The sequence below is a fragment of the Euprymna scolopes genome, chromosome 3 (assembly GCF_053919585.1).
Source record: "Euprymna scolopes isolate OS-2025 chromosome 3, ASM5391958v1, whole genome shotgun sequence".
NCBI lineage: Eukaryota > Metazoa > Mollusca > Cephalopoda > Sepiida > Sepiolidae > Euprymna > Euprymna scolopes.
In genome coordinates, this window is record NC_136484.1 from 53901956 (window position 1) to 53918464 (window position 16509).

At 37.2% G+C, this 16509-nt stretch overlaps 1 protein-coding gene across 2 annotated transcripts in view; it reads right to left on the bottom strand.

Annotated features, from left to right (window-relative positions):
* LOC145255396 (beta-1,3-galactosyltransferase 1-like) overlaps nt 1-16289 on the bottom strand; it is a 468791-nt gene extending 452502 nt beyond the window's left edge. The window contains exon 1 of one of the 2 annotated variants that reach the window (XM_080113950.1): nt 15859-16289. The gene's annotated coding sequence lies outside the window, so the exon portion shown is untranslated. The remainder of the gene's footprint in view (nt 1-15858) is intronic. The other variant, XM_080113955.1, reaches the window with a different exon arrangement.
* Between the last annotated feature and the right edge of the window lie 220 nt (nt 16290-16509).

The following is a 16509-nucleotide window of genomic DNA, read 5'->3' on the forward strand; positions in this document are numbered from 1 at the left end:
TTTCCATTATAACAAAACTTTGGGAACATCATGCATTTACGTTAATCTTTTTGGCCAAGTCAATTGTTTCTAATGCATTTTAATATATTCACTGAGTCGAATAAGAAGAAAAGAGAGCTAGACGTTCTAACTGGATGGGGATATACAATTGAAAGCTTTGATGGGCTACAAAAGAAAGACATAGCTTTTTTATTTATTGCATTATTATCTATTATAACAGATAATACCTTAAACCCTATATCTTCTAAGCCAATTATTACACGTTTAATTATGTCAAATAAGTTCTCAGCTAGAAGACATTTAGTTGGCATAACATGCACAACATCCTTATATTGTGAGAATACACTGCTAAGCATAAAAGCAAATGCACTTGTGGCAGGTTCATTGCTGTTGTTAGCTAAGGCAACAATATTACTACCTTTATAATCAAGATCAGGTTTGAGATGTATTTCATCAACAAGTAAAGATACTGTGATGTCATTCTGCATTAGTAACTTGAACTTACTTTTAATATACATGAGAAAATTGTTATCGTGTTGTTCAATGACAGGATTCATAGAAGTTGATAAGGTTAATCTTCGAATGGTTGAATAGCATGGTAAAATGACATTTTTAGTATCTCTTAACAGTCTGTACCCTCTCGGGGAGCAGTTATATAATAAGGAAAGAAATAACATCATTTCACTCGAATAATTAACCTATTCATTGTCATTATGTTAATTTGTTCATATATGAACTTAATGGCATTAAAATATTTAAATGATTCATCTTGCACTAATAGCGAAAATGATAAGATTAATTTTAATAAAGAACTTATATCAGAAGTTTTCATTTCCTGTTCTTCGATGTCCATTTTTTTCATGTTTTCTGCAGAGTATTTTCCTCTCTTACATGTTTAGGAATTCTATACTCCCCTATAGCACTCATTTCCACATCACTACAGAATTCTCTAACGGCCAAGTCCGGTTCAATCACCATAGACATTTTTATTTTTGGGCATGGGCATCTCTTTATATGGCATATAATGATGGTATTGTCTTGCCTAATAGAAGTCCAATAATTTTTATCTATAAACGTTAATTTTTTTTTCTAAATCATCAATATTATGGAAAGTTTTACGTTTCCGTAATTCTAACTCGTCAGCAACACTTTCACATAATGCACGCTTAAGAGCAGAATTTTCTAAACCCATTTTCTTTGCGTCAGGAGACTCTCTAAAAGTGATTGATGACGATAAATAGGAGGGACAGTTTGGTAATATTCGAGGAATAGCACCATCCTTAAGATAGGGATTTTTTAATTTAACACTAATTGTCTTTCCAGTTCTTTCATCAAATGCTGATGCCTCTCGCTGTATGTCTTCAGGTCGAAAATGAAGTTCACATACCTAAAGAAATAATTTAAAAGAAAATCGTACCATGTTTGACTTAATACAAAAAAAAAAAAGAAAATTATATGACAAAAAACGATAAAATAAAAAAATAAGGTAAATGTGCAGAATTAGTTCACCCTAGAAAAATCCTTTTAAATTACCACTTTTATAGGTTTTCGGGGGTGCGGAAAACGTAAATAATAATTAAAATTACGGCAAACTAGTAGTTTCCAAGATATAAAGAGATGTTAGTAAAAAAAGAGGGGGGTAATTTAACCTAAAACGACAATCCACTTTGTGGTCAATTTTTTTTTTTTTACATGGGCAACGAGCAATTTTTAAAAAAATTACATTTTCGCCTCAAACAAGGCAAAGTGCCTCTTTGATGTAGGAATGAACACAACTAAACGTAAAATGAGCACCTACAGTTGACCCCCTCTCCCCGACAAAAATTCTGTTTACTTTTTGAAAGGGGGTACTCATTTTACGTTAAACTGTGTTCATTGTACGTTGACTCCCAACCCCCAACATAAAGGTGGCCATACTCATTTTTCTTCGCTTTTATTTGTTAAAAAGAAAGCGCCCTAACAAAAAGCGATGGCCATAAAGTGGGAGCTCATTTTACGTTAAATTTTTATAGAAAAGTGATCCCCCATTTTTTTAAACTAACATTTCTTCATATCTTGGAAACTACTCGTTTGCCGTAATTTTAAACGTTATTTTCGTTTACAGCGCAACTAGCAGTATCAAAATTTGGGGGAAAGTTTTGACAACCCTAACACAAAACTGCGAATAACATATACAAAACTCGTAATTTCTCCGTTTAAAGTGGGTTGTTTATTTTCTTTATGGAATATACTTTCAAAATAAACTATTAAAATTGTTTGCCTGGTACAGGTAGGTGCATGTCTGTGTATATATGCATATGTATATATATATATATATATATATATATATATATATATATATATATGTGTGTGTGTGTGTGTGTGTGTGTGTGCATATATGTATGTATGTATGTATGTATATGTGGTCAGGTCATGTCATATGCTACTGGTACCATGTAACCCAGTACTACCTGCCTCATGGTCGGGTCACCGGCGACTAAACTGGTTCACCCACCACATTTGTTTGGTGAGGAGGGCGGCTAGTCTCCCTGAAGGATTAAAAACAAGACCTTCCAAAGGGCGAATGAACTCTTTTTCTGGGTCAACGGCCAACTAGCACCGTGTATATTTGTGTGTGTGTATATGTGTATTGGGGTAGAGAGGGCTCCCGTAAGCCGTGGTGAAGGCAACCTTTCTAGGAGAAGCAAATCTCTGATTTAAAAAACCATAAAACGGAAGACCAGTACCCGCATTAAGCTGGTCTGCAGTTTAATTTGTTGCTGGCTATCTTGCTCTTGCTTGTTGCTGGATCTCAACATTTTGAACCGAGAGAGAGACACTTAGCTGTCGTACAAAGCTAAGACTCTGTAACATCATCTTTGTATAGATACTCCCTCAGGCATTTGGGCTCATGGACTTTAAGTGCCTGAGGGAGTGGCACTCGTCTGACAAGACGTTGCAATCATCATGTATATGCCCAATGCACTCGGTCGGGGGCCCACCCAAGATATATGTGAACTTTGCGATGCATTTGCCTAACCTCGCAATATAACCACAACCATCTGCTTACTTATTTTTTATAATTTTAATTTCTTTAAAAAATTTTAAATTTCATATTTTTATTTTTACATTTTTATTATTTATATTATTATTCTTATTTATTTATCCATTATTATCTATTTGTCCTAACTTTACCTTATTTACTTAGTATAAATATGGACCTGTCTGTATATATATGAATATGTATATAGATATGTATGTATATATGTATATGATTGTATGGGTGTGCCTATATGTGTCTACGTGCTCATATTTTCATTGACACTTATTAATATCTATATTTATGTAATTGCATATACGTGTGTAAGAGTAGATGCCTACGTATGTGTATGTATGTATGTATGTATGTATGTATGTACATCTACTTCTTACTTAAGACCTTATCTCCACATATACTTATATAAGTAGGCGTGTGTGTGTGTATATATATATGCATATATATATGTGTGTATATGTGCCTATATATCTTTTTGAGTGTACATATATGTATAAGGGTTGTGTATATATATGTGTATGTCTACTTATGAACCCATGTATTTCTGCATTTACTTTGTTTATATATATATATGTGCGTGTATGTATGTGTCTGTATGTGGTTTCCTAGAAGTGTACATATGTATATGTATGTATGTATGCGAATGTGCGCGTGCGTTAACCTATGTAATATAAAATAACCCCATTATAAACGGCAAGGTGCAAGCCGACGTGCAACTACAAACCTTTAAACGGACATCGTACGCGTCAAAAGAATGACATCTACAGTAGCCCTTTCCCTTTCTCTCTCCCTCTCTTTCCCTCTCGCTCTATCTCTCTTTCCCTCTCGTTCTCCCCCTCTCTCTCCCTCTCCCATCTATTTAATATTCCTTGCTGAAACCAAAAGCCAGTTAAAATTTAAAACCAAAATATTGAAACTCCCCCTCCTCTCCTTACTCCCTTCACTTTTCTCTTTATCATCCTCTCTCCCCCTTCCCCTCACCATATCCATATATCTCCACCCACGCGTACCTGAATCTGCTACCCCCCCCCCACACACACAATACAATCGAATGTATCTTTAACCTTAAAAACTGAAATATTGTCAACACCTGCCTCTCCCCTTTTCTTTCTTTCTGTTTTTCTTAAAAACACTTTTTTTCCAATAACTAACAACCACTTCTGCGAGCCCTGACGAAGCTGTTGGATCGTACCCATGGTCCAACATCGGAAACAAATGTAGTCAAACAGATAAAACGGTAAGAAAAAAGTAAAAAACATATTTGCTCTGCAATAGCATTGAGCACTCTCTTGTAGTTTTTACTAATTACCAGTTTTACCATATATATATATATATATATATATATATATATATATATATATATATATATATATATGAAATCAATGTTTGTTTAGATGTTATAGAAATTAGTATTTTTTTACATAGACATAACTACTTATCAAGGCCTAGAGATCACTCGAGGATAAGGGTTAAGAGTGTGCAGTAGTCAATTGGACAATATAGTAATCATTATTAATGGAAATTCGGTAAATTTGTTAACAAGTGGAACGGCTCATCAAGAACTTGTTTACGTTGGACTTGAAGACAACCATATTGTAGTCAGCTGGAAAGCAGGAAAACGGAAGACAATTCCACAGGCGTGCAGTTCTAAGAAAGAAGCTTTGTTCATGGAATCTACGTTTAGGTTTAGGCACAGATAAAGAGCGGGGGGGGGGATTATTGATAGTGTTTTCAGCTAGACGAGTTTCTTGTGAAAGTTTGGCGAGGGGGTACCATAGATTGAAGCTCAGTCGAACACTTTCCATGAAAATAACGATAAAGCAGAGACAAACTCGCAACATCTCTTCTGTAAGATAGAGGTTGCAGCGAAGAGAAAAGGACATCTCCTACGAGGCTACGAAGTCTATTTTTAACTCAATCAAGGCAGGACAAGTCCTTTTTAGCAGCTCCTGCTCAGATGTGGCAACAGTATTCCATTCTTGAACGTCCCAGGTTCATATATAGGTACAGAATTGCATCAGCAGTGAGATATCTACTGGATCGATAGAAGGATCCGACCATTTCTCCAGCGGCCTTGGCAACAGATTTGATGTACATGTTCCAATTAAGATCAGGAGATTTCAAGTGATGCCAGATGGGGATCAGATCGCTAACGATGTAAAGAGAGAAGCTTGGTTTTAGGTACATTAAAAGTAACCAGCCACCCCTTTCCCCATTGTACCACGTGCTCAAGATCAGAGGAGAGAAAATCGGAGATAACTTGGTCATTCACTGTCTTAGATATGCTACTATAGATGGTAGTGTCATCAGCATAAATGTCTACAAATGATGTAAGGATGTGATTTAGAAGATCATTAATGTAGATCAGGAAAAGAGTTGGGCCCAGGATGGACCCCTGAGGGACTCCAGAATTAATACTGTGAGCTTCTGATTTTTGCCCTTCAACTACTACTCTTATGAACCTATCAGAGAGAAATGATTTAATAACTGAGAAGACATTTCCAGCTATACCACAACTAGAGATCTTGTGAAGTAAACCTTTATTCCATACGCTATCAAATGCCTTTGATATATCAAGAGCAATTGCCCTAGAAAGTTGCCTCTGTCGAGAGATTCGCTAATCCTATGAGATATAACTGTAACCACATCTGCAGAACAGAAACCATATCGCGTGTCACTAAGAAGGTTATATTTGCTGAGATGGTTGATTACTTCTGTATTTAACACAGATTCCAGCAACTTACTCATGACGTACAGGAGACTTATTGGCCTGTACTGAGAAGGAGATGAGCGATCACCTGAATTCTTAAATTCAAGGCATACTGATGAGATTTTCCAGGGTGATGGGAAGTAATTCTCCTTAAGACAACGTTTAAACATTTTTGTAAGTATAGGCGCTAGTTCAGATTGAAGTTTTTTGATTACTATAATTAGAATACCTTCAGGGCCGGTTGCGTTACTGGAATCAAGGGTTTTGATTAGCTTGGCAACATTACGTACAGATATTTGTATATCACATAGCGTGTTTTCTGATACAGGAGGAAATATTAGGGGTTGGTGGCCTTGGTCGCAAAGGGTAGAATTAGTTGCTAAGTTCTTGGCAAAGAGTTTTGCTTTGTCTGGTGCTGACTAGATTACCTCAGGTCCATTGGGATAGAACACACGCTTCTGTTCAGGATTCTGTTTGCTATTTGTCAAAACTGGTGGGAACCAAGCCGCTACTCAGCTACTTTGGACTTGACGGACTGAACATACAACTCTCTTGCGTTTTTTATTACTTTCTTATAATGGTTTCTGGCAGTCCTGAAAGCGGCTTTAGTTTCCATACATCTATTACGTTGGAAGCAGTGGAAAAAGTTATTTCTGTGCGCAATGGCAGCAGCACATTCTGGAGAGAACCATGGCTAGCTGTTAGGTTTTTGCTGGAACTTTTTCGAGTGTATGAAACGGTCCATACCTACAATTAACCATTCCGTCATGTCTGATACTATAAAGGACACATCCTTTTTAAACATAGAACGCAGAAGCAAAAAAAGTCAATCAAATCTAACCCTCTTTTCTCGTGTGCGTTCATGTCATTCTATTTAGTTTTATTTTAGTTTTATTTCTCAGACACATCTTAACCATTCTTAATTCACTTATTTTAAAACAATTTCCTGACTAAATATTTTCTTTTTTTTTTACTATGTCACATCGAGGTAGTAGTGGGGAGGGGGAAATCCCTATATATTTAGATGACAGAAGAACTTTATTTAAGTACGATACTTAATATTAACAGCCATGGTAAGACGCAAAAAAGAAAATTAAATTAAAAAAAATTAGAAAATTTAATAAATAAGAAAGCCCCCCCCCATCCTCGCACATTGCGATCTCCTTTCTGGACACCTATTCCGGGTGTGTTTTCCTAGTTATAAAGTCTATGCTTTTGATCCGTTACTTCATCGAAACACCAGGAAGAGGGTGCTCTATTAGTCAGCATTGATTTTATCGTGAATATTTGTCTTGTTTTCTTATCTTTTTCCTAAATCTTTTTGAAAAATATACTATTATTAACCAATACTTTTTCTTATATTAAACGAGAGGAAAAAAATAGTCCCCCACGAAATTGAACATTTCCCAAATTATATTTGCATATTATCTGAACTCCAAAACATGCATTACTTCTAGCTAGTCTAAAGTTAATACGTAACCCTAAAGGTATTACTTCTTAACCAGATGTTTTTAAACGAGTTAAAAATAACAAGACTTTCCAATTTAATAAAAGTTCCATTATAGCATTTATTATGGGGTTGAGCTGGAACGATCGAACATTCTGGCATGAGCCCTGCGAGCCGTGTGTAGTTAAAATTCGACTCGAAAAATTGAAAGCTTAGGCAAAAGAGAATTCTTAACCTAACAGAAGGGAGGGTTTTTTTCCACTGTAGAAGACAGAAGAACTTTATTAAGTAGCATACTTAATATCTACAATTACCATATGCTTGCTTGTATTAATAAAGTGGCCTCCATGATATCCATACCAAACCACTGAACATAGCTTATAATTTAACTTTCACTATATTTGTAACTGAAATATACAGTATCTTAGCTGTGATATTAGGGCTATTTTTCTGAGTAGATGCAATGCTCTGTGCCTGACCTTAATGTCTGCCTATAAATACAGAATACGAATTCCGAATCACCATGAACTAGTTGTTCTTCTTATAACTGAAAAAAAAAAACGCTTAACGGCTAGCTACGAAATCCCAATATACATTTTACCTCCAAGACGACTTCCTCTGTCTAACCTGCATGCCCAACAAAAATTTTTTTTTTTCTTCAAACTAAACCTTACCTGAAACTCTAATCCTAATGGAGATCTACTGTTATTTTAAGCAAATAACCCCTGTCTCTTGAACGCTAACAATCTGCTCCTTCCCACTAAGCCGCCACTTAACTCCTATATTGCACAGCATTTGTAGTGGAATCTTTAACTTCCAGTCCCTAACCCTCACATGCTAACTGTTTAGTCATCACTAAACAGCTATATATGTCTATCTCTTAGACATGCATTAGAGTTCATTCCTATTCAGTTAGATATTTAACAGCCAAAGTATGTACTCGGAAGCAAAGCAATCTGCATTACATAACTATGTCTCCTCCTAGATAGCTTTGCAACGATTAATACGAAACTGAACCAATGCTCCTTGTTATGCGAAATGTCCATGACTCTTACTTGAAAGCTGGAATTATCTTCTCTCAATAATAGAAACATACTTTATACTTACATTTCAACTTTATTCGCATCTACTGAAAACCTGCCCATATATCTATTTACCTAATTATACATGACTCAAAACTTATTGTTTTATCCGTACTATATTGCACACACATCTCAACCCTCCTGTCATCTAAAATATAGTTTGGGCACAACTCGTAGTTCAATTCTTAATACCTACTTATACTGTTACGTTATCCTAGACGTAAGCTAACACAAATAAAATAAAAAAAACATAAAGGGAATGCCTCAAACCACATTATCTCATTTTTACTATCTTAGTTTCTTACACTGCATGAGCTGTACTCATCCATTTATCCAGTAACAATGAAATAGCAATGTCCCTAAATCACTTTGAGGAGTGTAACTATTTAGCAGATATATAACCTCTACAAACTAACCCTGTAACATTAACTAGCCACGCAGGGTCGCAGAAATACCTGGATTAGAACCCAGGCGCGGAGCAAACCCTCTCAATGCTGACGGGCCCAGTAGATCTTCCCAGATCATCCGTCTAGGAGAAGGAAAACTCTGAAACTAAACTAAAGGGGAGGGCGGCCTCTTCAGTCTTGGATGAAAACCTTCCTAGAGCTGGCCACTCAAACAAATTACCGGTTTGCAAACCTAAACTGCTTAAGGAGTAGATAGGCTCTGTCTATTGCCCGGCTTTTATACTCCTTCTTTGCCTATTAGTCAGGCGCAGAAACACTATCACAGTGATTCGACAGAAACACCCAGTGGTAGATCTTGTTTTTGTCTAGGGCAACAAACGCCGTTTTCCCCACTCCCGACAAACCCCACCCCTAAAACTGGGCACTTGAGAGTGCTTGAGTACCATATATGTCTGAGCAATTAGATTGGGTTGAACTTTGTTTGATGGGTTGAGGGTACCGGATTGACAGTTCCTGGCTGCTGTTTCGACTGGTAGTACAGGAGCCCTAACTCCTTGGTAGCGCTTAAAGCGGCTGCTCCATCAACAGTGGTAAAATATCAGGATGTTTGAAGTGCCATGTCGCGCATCGAAAGGGACCCTGCACTCATCCCCGGTAGGCTTTCTTGAGGCCACAATCCTAATTGAAGAAAGGTCAGCTGATGGTCTACTTGTGATGCATGTCTGATGCTCTGCATAACCTCTTGTTCAGCTCCCTCTTACCTAAACTGAAACTCTTTAAAAAATATGACGACAGTACAATCTAAAAATAAGCTTAAACCAGGCTTAGGGTCAAATAAATCCAACTTGCCTCCTCCCTTGAGGCTTGCATTCACAGATATCCGTGGGCTTAGAACTAATTTAGCTGATGTTGAAGCATTTCTCCTAACAAATACCCCGAACATCTTAGCACTAAGTGAGACTAACCTACATTCCTCCATCCCCTCTAACTACTTTAACATGCCTGGATATCTCCCACTCTGCCGTAAGGACTCTGACAGACACATGCACGGACTTGGAGTTTACATTCGTAATGCCCTTCCCTTGACTAATGAAACAAACCTAGAATCGGATGATCAAGCCTTTATTTGCTTTAGACTAAACATGCAACACAACATTAGCTACTTTTACTTTCTCTACTGCTCTCCACAAAAACTGCTTGGATTCTCTACTCACACAGATGCAGCGGGCAGCACAACATATAGCTTCTCTATATCTACCTCCCTATCACAAATCGTTACGTTTCCAACCCGTTTCCCTGACCAGCAAGAACAACACGCATCACTTCTAGATCTGTTTTTGACCACAGTTCGCGATGATTGTATAACGATTGCCGACAGCCCACTTGGGAACGCTGATAATGCAGTGATAATGGTTGAAATCGCCCTAAACTCTAAAGCCAAAACTGAAGAGCCAATGCTCAAAACAACGAGATATTATAAAAAGGCTGACTGGGAAGCCATCAGAGATCTTATCAGAGATGCTCCATGGGGAAATATTTTTTCTCTTCCTGCTGAACAGTGCGCAAACGAGTCCACTGAATGGTTCAAAATTGTAATCGAAGCGCATGTTCCCATGCGGAAATTCTATAGCAAGCCCCACTCTCGCCAATGGTTTACTTCGACTTGCGCAACTGCCATTGCTCAAAGGCAGCATGCATACCACAGATTTAACCGACATAAGTCCAGTTTAAACAGACAGAAGTACATAGAAGCTAGAAGTAACGTTAAGAAAGAAATAGCGACAGCTAAGAGAGAATTTACGGAAACCACTAAAAAACGCATCGAAGCACAAAAACTAGGAACTCGTGACTTCTGGAAAATCTACAACAGTGTAGTAAATAATGGGCAATCAACAATTCCCCCACTAACCAACAATCACGAGGTTGTTTGCTCAGCAACCGAGAAGACTAACATGCTTGCCGGTCGGTTTGCCTCAAACTCCACACTGGAGCCTTCCAACCGCCCCCTACCTGAATTTCCTATGCAGATAGACGCCACGCTAGACGATCTGAAAATCACCCCTGCTCAGGTGCATGCTATCATAAAAAAACCTTAAGACTTCAAAAGCATGTGGACCCGATCTCATCCCAGCTGTGCTATTAAAAAAGTGCTCAGCCGAAGTAGCTCCAGTTTTCTCCAAACTCTACAACAAATGCCTTAACGAATCTTGCTTTCCGGGCGGTTGGAAAACTGCTTCTTACCAGTATTCAAGAATTCTGGCGAAAGAACTGACCCATCTAATTATCGCCCGATTAGCCTTCTTCCACTTTTTGCCAAAATATTTGAGACCATACTTAACCAGGCTCTAGTCCGGCACCTTACAGATGGTAAAATTCTGACTGACCAACAATATGGATTTAGACAAGCCCGTTCCACAGCAGACATCCTTACTGTAATCTCTGAACGTATATACCATTCACTGGACAAAGCGGGGGAGGGCAGAGCTGTAGCTCTAGATATATCTAAGGCTTTTGACAGGGTATGGCATGAGGGTCTCCACAGGAAGATTAGATCATACGCTATCAATGACAGAATACTTAACATAATTAAATCCTTATTAGATAAGAAAAAAATCCAGGTTGTCCTCGACGGTCGTACATCTAAACAATATGATATAAATGTGGGAGTGCCCCACGGGCCTATCCTCGGACCTCTACTGTTCCTGATATTTATAAATGACCTCCCCGACAAAATTGCCTCTGAGATGGGTATATATGCTGATGACACCACCCTCTATAACAGGCACGACAGGAAAATAAATGAACACATATCTAAAGAAATACCAGAAACACTAGAGGATGACCTCCAATCTGTAGTGGAATGGGGACAAAAATGGATGTTCACGTTCAATGCCGCCAAGACAAAACTGGTTTCATTCAATAATTACAAGAAACCTTCTCTACCACCTATAGCAATGGCCAGCTACGCTTTATCGGAGAGTACATCTTTCAAACTCCTTGGCCTAACGTTCACAGGAAACATGAGTTGGAACAATTACATTGAAGGCATTGCCAGGGCCGCTGCGAGGAAGGTGGGCTCTCTCTACCGTGCTTGAAAACTACTAACACCCGAAAGTATCCTGTACCTTTATAAGGCCACCATTCGCCCATGTATGGAGTATTGCTGTCATGTTTAGGCTGGTGCATCTGCTACTAGTCTCTCGCTCCTTGACAAGGTTCAAAAGAGAGTCGCAAATATGATAGGCCTTGAACTGGCATCTAAGCTTCAGTCTCTGTCCCATCGACGAAATGTTGCATCCCTCTGCCTGTTCTTCAAGTATTTTAGTGGTGAATGCTCTGACGAACTGCAAGCACTTGTGCCCCCACGACGTGAACACCCTCGACACACCTGACAGGCTGCTAAATCCCACCCCTACACTAGATATACAAGATCTTTCTTCCCCAGAACCGCTAGACTTTGGAATTCCATTCCAGGTCCCTGCTTCCCCAACTGTACTGACGTGCAGAAGTTCAAGTGCAACGTGAACCGACATCTTGCTGTCCAAATCCCTACATAGTACCCCAGTAGTTGTTGCCCCTGATAGTAGCCCCCTACACCAAAGTGGCAATGTGCCTTGTTTGGGGTGAAAATGTAATAAACAAAAAATAAATAAAAATAAAAAAAGGTAGATCCGATATAAATGTACGTGAAGTTATCTCAGTCAGCCATAGTGTATCGATATACTGTACGATGGAGAGGTACGTCTGAGGACTTATTACATTTCATTTTTATCTTAATTGATACAACAGAGTGGTCAGAAGATCCCAGAGGAGACAGAACGGAAACTGAACATAATTTAGGGCAAGTTGTGAAAAACAAGTCTAGGAGATTCGCATACTGGCTGTCATTGTCGGGCACATGGGTGGGTTCATAATCTGAGTGAGGTCATAAGCAATGGAGAAATCATGACAAAACCTCCCCTCATCATCAGTCTTGTCTGAGTGGGTTAACTATTTCACATTGTGAACATTGAAGTCTCCACATACGTGAATGTTAGCTGAATGATAAACAGATAGGACTTGGTCAATTTTCTCAGATATGCTTTTAAAGATAGTAACTCCGCTGTTGTGGGGCGATAGAGAGTAAATATAAATGCAGTAGTGTGAGCTAGTGCAACCCGGGAGCACATATAGGGTAAGTTAGGATCTTCTCTGGAGATGTCCCTACCACACGAAAAGCCATGTTTAATATAGGTACATGGTGATCTTGAGGATCAGATTTGGAAGTTAAGTTAGAGTAACCTTTAATTAAGAACTCTTCTAGGGAAATAGTCTGTCCAATGCCAATTTTGCTTAAAAATAAAAGGTCTGGTTTAGTCTCCTGTAATTGGGTTTCAACCTTGGTATGTTAACAGTTAGACCTTTCATATACGTTTTGATAAGGATTACATTTTTCCAGGAATGTAAAGACGCCATTGAAAGTTTCCTTTGGTTTCGTCTGCAGTCACCATCGGTTATGTCCATAATATAATTCAGATAAATTAAAAACGTAATAAACGAAATTCATTTTTTATTTAACCATTTAAATAATTATTTTTATGATTTAAAAAAAAATGAAAGGAAAAAAAAGGAACGTTTGTTGTTTTATTAAATACGTTAAGAAACGCGACGTTAGCACGTAGTTTTATTTTAAGAACATCACCGCGTGGACAGTTTTGGTTTTCGTTACTTGACCTCATATTAGAAAATGTATCTTTAACTTTTCTTTCATGGCAAAAACTGTAAACATGACGACAGTTTAAGTTATCCTTCTTGAGAGACGAAAGACCAGAAATATATTTTCTATATGGACAACATCGGGTGGATACCGCAAATGCATAATTTAGTTAAATATGATGACCATTTCTTCAACATACTATAATACGTCGAGGCATTTATTACTGCAGACAACAAACTGAAAAATGTTGCAAAGAAACAAATATAACGAATAAATGTTACCAAAGGCAAGAAAAGTTACACATCTACATACCGTGATAGGTGCTTTATTTAATTTATTTTAAAGCGTTTATTTAGTTCGAAAAACAAGTGAAACCGAGTTGCCAAATTAGAACAATAAGATAACGGATATGGGACTGTCATTTGTAGAGTCTCGATGATCTTTCAAATCTCAAAAATAAAACCAAATACTGTTAGAAACTCATCCAATACTGTCAGTGTGAAAGTTATCGGTTGGGTTTCTATCAGTATTTTGTTGTTATTCTAACTTAGCAGCTCAGCACTACTTGTGCTTCTAACTAAATAAACACTTTAAAATAAGTTCAAGCACCAAACACTTATCAAGGGTGATAGTAGATGAACTTATCTTGCCTTTGATAACATTTATTTGTTATATATTAGTTTCTTTAACGCTTATATGGTTTGTTGTATCTGTAGTAATGAGTACCCATTTTTCGGTATATCGCGATTGAAATTAAGCTGGATTTGTTTCGGAAGAGTCGTCTTAAGAGCAGCCATGAGTATCAAGCGGCAACACTGCGTTGAATCGGATCATGCCTGATTGCTTTTGCAGACTTGCATGCAGACATTCGTACAATCAACCTTGAAATATGAATTGCATAATGTTCAACCACGTATAGAAACTAAGAATTCCGTAGAACTGTCAAACGCCTCGGTTGGTGTAGAAAACGTGTTAAGGAAGAAAATGATATAAATCAAATCTGAGGATACTGATAAGTACTCCTCTAATTACATATGTATATACTCTAGGGAATTACTATTATCTGATAAACATACATACATACATATATACATACATACATATGCTTGTGTATGCGTACATGTGTGTTTGTGTGTGTGCATGAATTTATGTGTCTATGTGTGTATGCATATAGATATACATAGATATACAAACATATGTAGAGAGAGAGAGAGAGAGAGAGAGAGAGAGAGAGAGAGAGAGCTAGAGCTGTTGCATACATACATACATACATACATACATACATATATATATATATATATATATAAATATATGTACTCATCAATATTCTATGATGCATATATATACAGGGTGTCCACAAAGTCTGGCTACATTATGTAGCCAGACTTTGTGGGCACCCTGTATAAACACACACACACACACACACACACACACACGCGCGCATATATATATATATATATATATATATATATATATATATATATATATATATATATATATATATATATATATATATATATACGTGCTTCGTCGTCTATGACTCATCCAAGTGATTGAATCTAGCAAGATTCGAAATCGGGAGCCCCATGGAAAGAAGTATATATATATATATATATATATATATATATATATATATATATATATATATATATATATATATATATATATATATATATATATATATATTAAGAGAGAGAGAGAGAGAGGGAGAGAGAGAGGGAGAGAGAGACAGACAAACAGACAGACAGATTAGAAATTGAGATGGATGATAAATTATAATCAAGAGCCGATTAACATATTTTGGGGAGTTACCTTTATACGTTTATATGAGGTATATTAAATATCAGTAGGCAATCAGTTTTCCATAAAAATATACCTTTCCTCTACCTCCACTCTTTGTGACCCCCACTCTGTCTCATTATATATATGTATATACATACACATATATGTGTGCATATATATATATATATATATATATATATATATATATATATTTATTTATTTATTTATAAAGAGAGAGAGAGAGAGAGAGAGAGAGAGAGCGTTAGAGGTTGAGAGATAGCTAGATAAAAATTAATCTTAATCGAATGGTAGACCTTGAACTAAACACAAGGCCGAACAAATTGGAACGTATAATCTACACTAAGTAAAGAGATAGAACATGGCAAAAGAAGAAACACGCATGTTGTAAATGTGTCGGCACCAGAACAACAACAGACAAAAAAAAAAAAAAAAACATTACCGTTAAAAATAAAAAAAAATAAAAAAAATATGGTCGACCACGGAATTGTGAGCCTCATGTTTTTCGTTTGTTTAGGTTTTTTTCTTTCTTTCCAAGAAGAACAGCGTAAGACTTAAACCATTTACGGACAACAACAACAACAACAACAACAACAACAACAATAAAATGAAAAATAATTGTTTTAAAACGAAGAACGGGAAAGAAAAAAACAAAAAAACTAAAAAAAATGAAAATACTCACTGGGAAGAAGGTAGCGGCTTTCTTTTAGTTGATGTATTATCAATATGTATTCCATCTTGATGCGGCTCTTTCTTTTAAAGCAGCATCTCGTTTACTTTACGAGGAGAGAGCAACTGGTTAGCTTGGAGAAAGAAAGAAAGCGTTTCTTTTTAAAGACAGTGAGACAGGGGAGGCGAGGAGGGGGGTACGTGGAAGTAGTTTTTGATTATTACTTCATATATAGATATACGCACACACACACACACACACACACACACACACACACACACACACATATATATTTCTTTTTCCTTTTTACTTTGATGGAGCTGAAGTTTTGAAGATTGTGAAGGGATTGGCAAATGATGATGATGATGATGATGGCAGTAGAGGGCGGGGGAGGTTCACATTGGAGACAGTTTATGCGAGATGGGCGAGGGAGGGGCACCAGTTAAGGGTTTCCCGTTGAAGCTAAAAGAATAAGGAGAAAAATAAGAAAAAAAGACGTGTAAGTCCAGAACTATGTGGTAAATAACAAGCAAACAGCCGGATGTACACACAAACAGAGAGAGAGAGAGAGAGAGAGAGAGAGAGAGAGAGAGAGAGAGAGAGAGAGAGAGAGAGAGAGAGATAGAAAGAGAGAGAGAAAGGCAGTTACACATGCACGCTCTG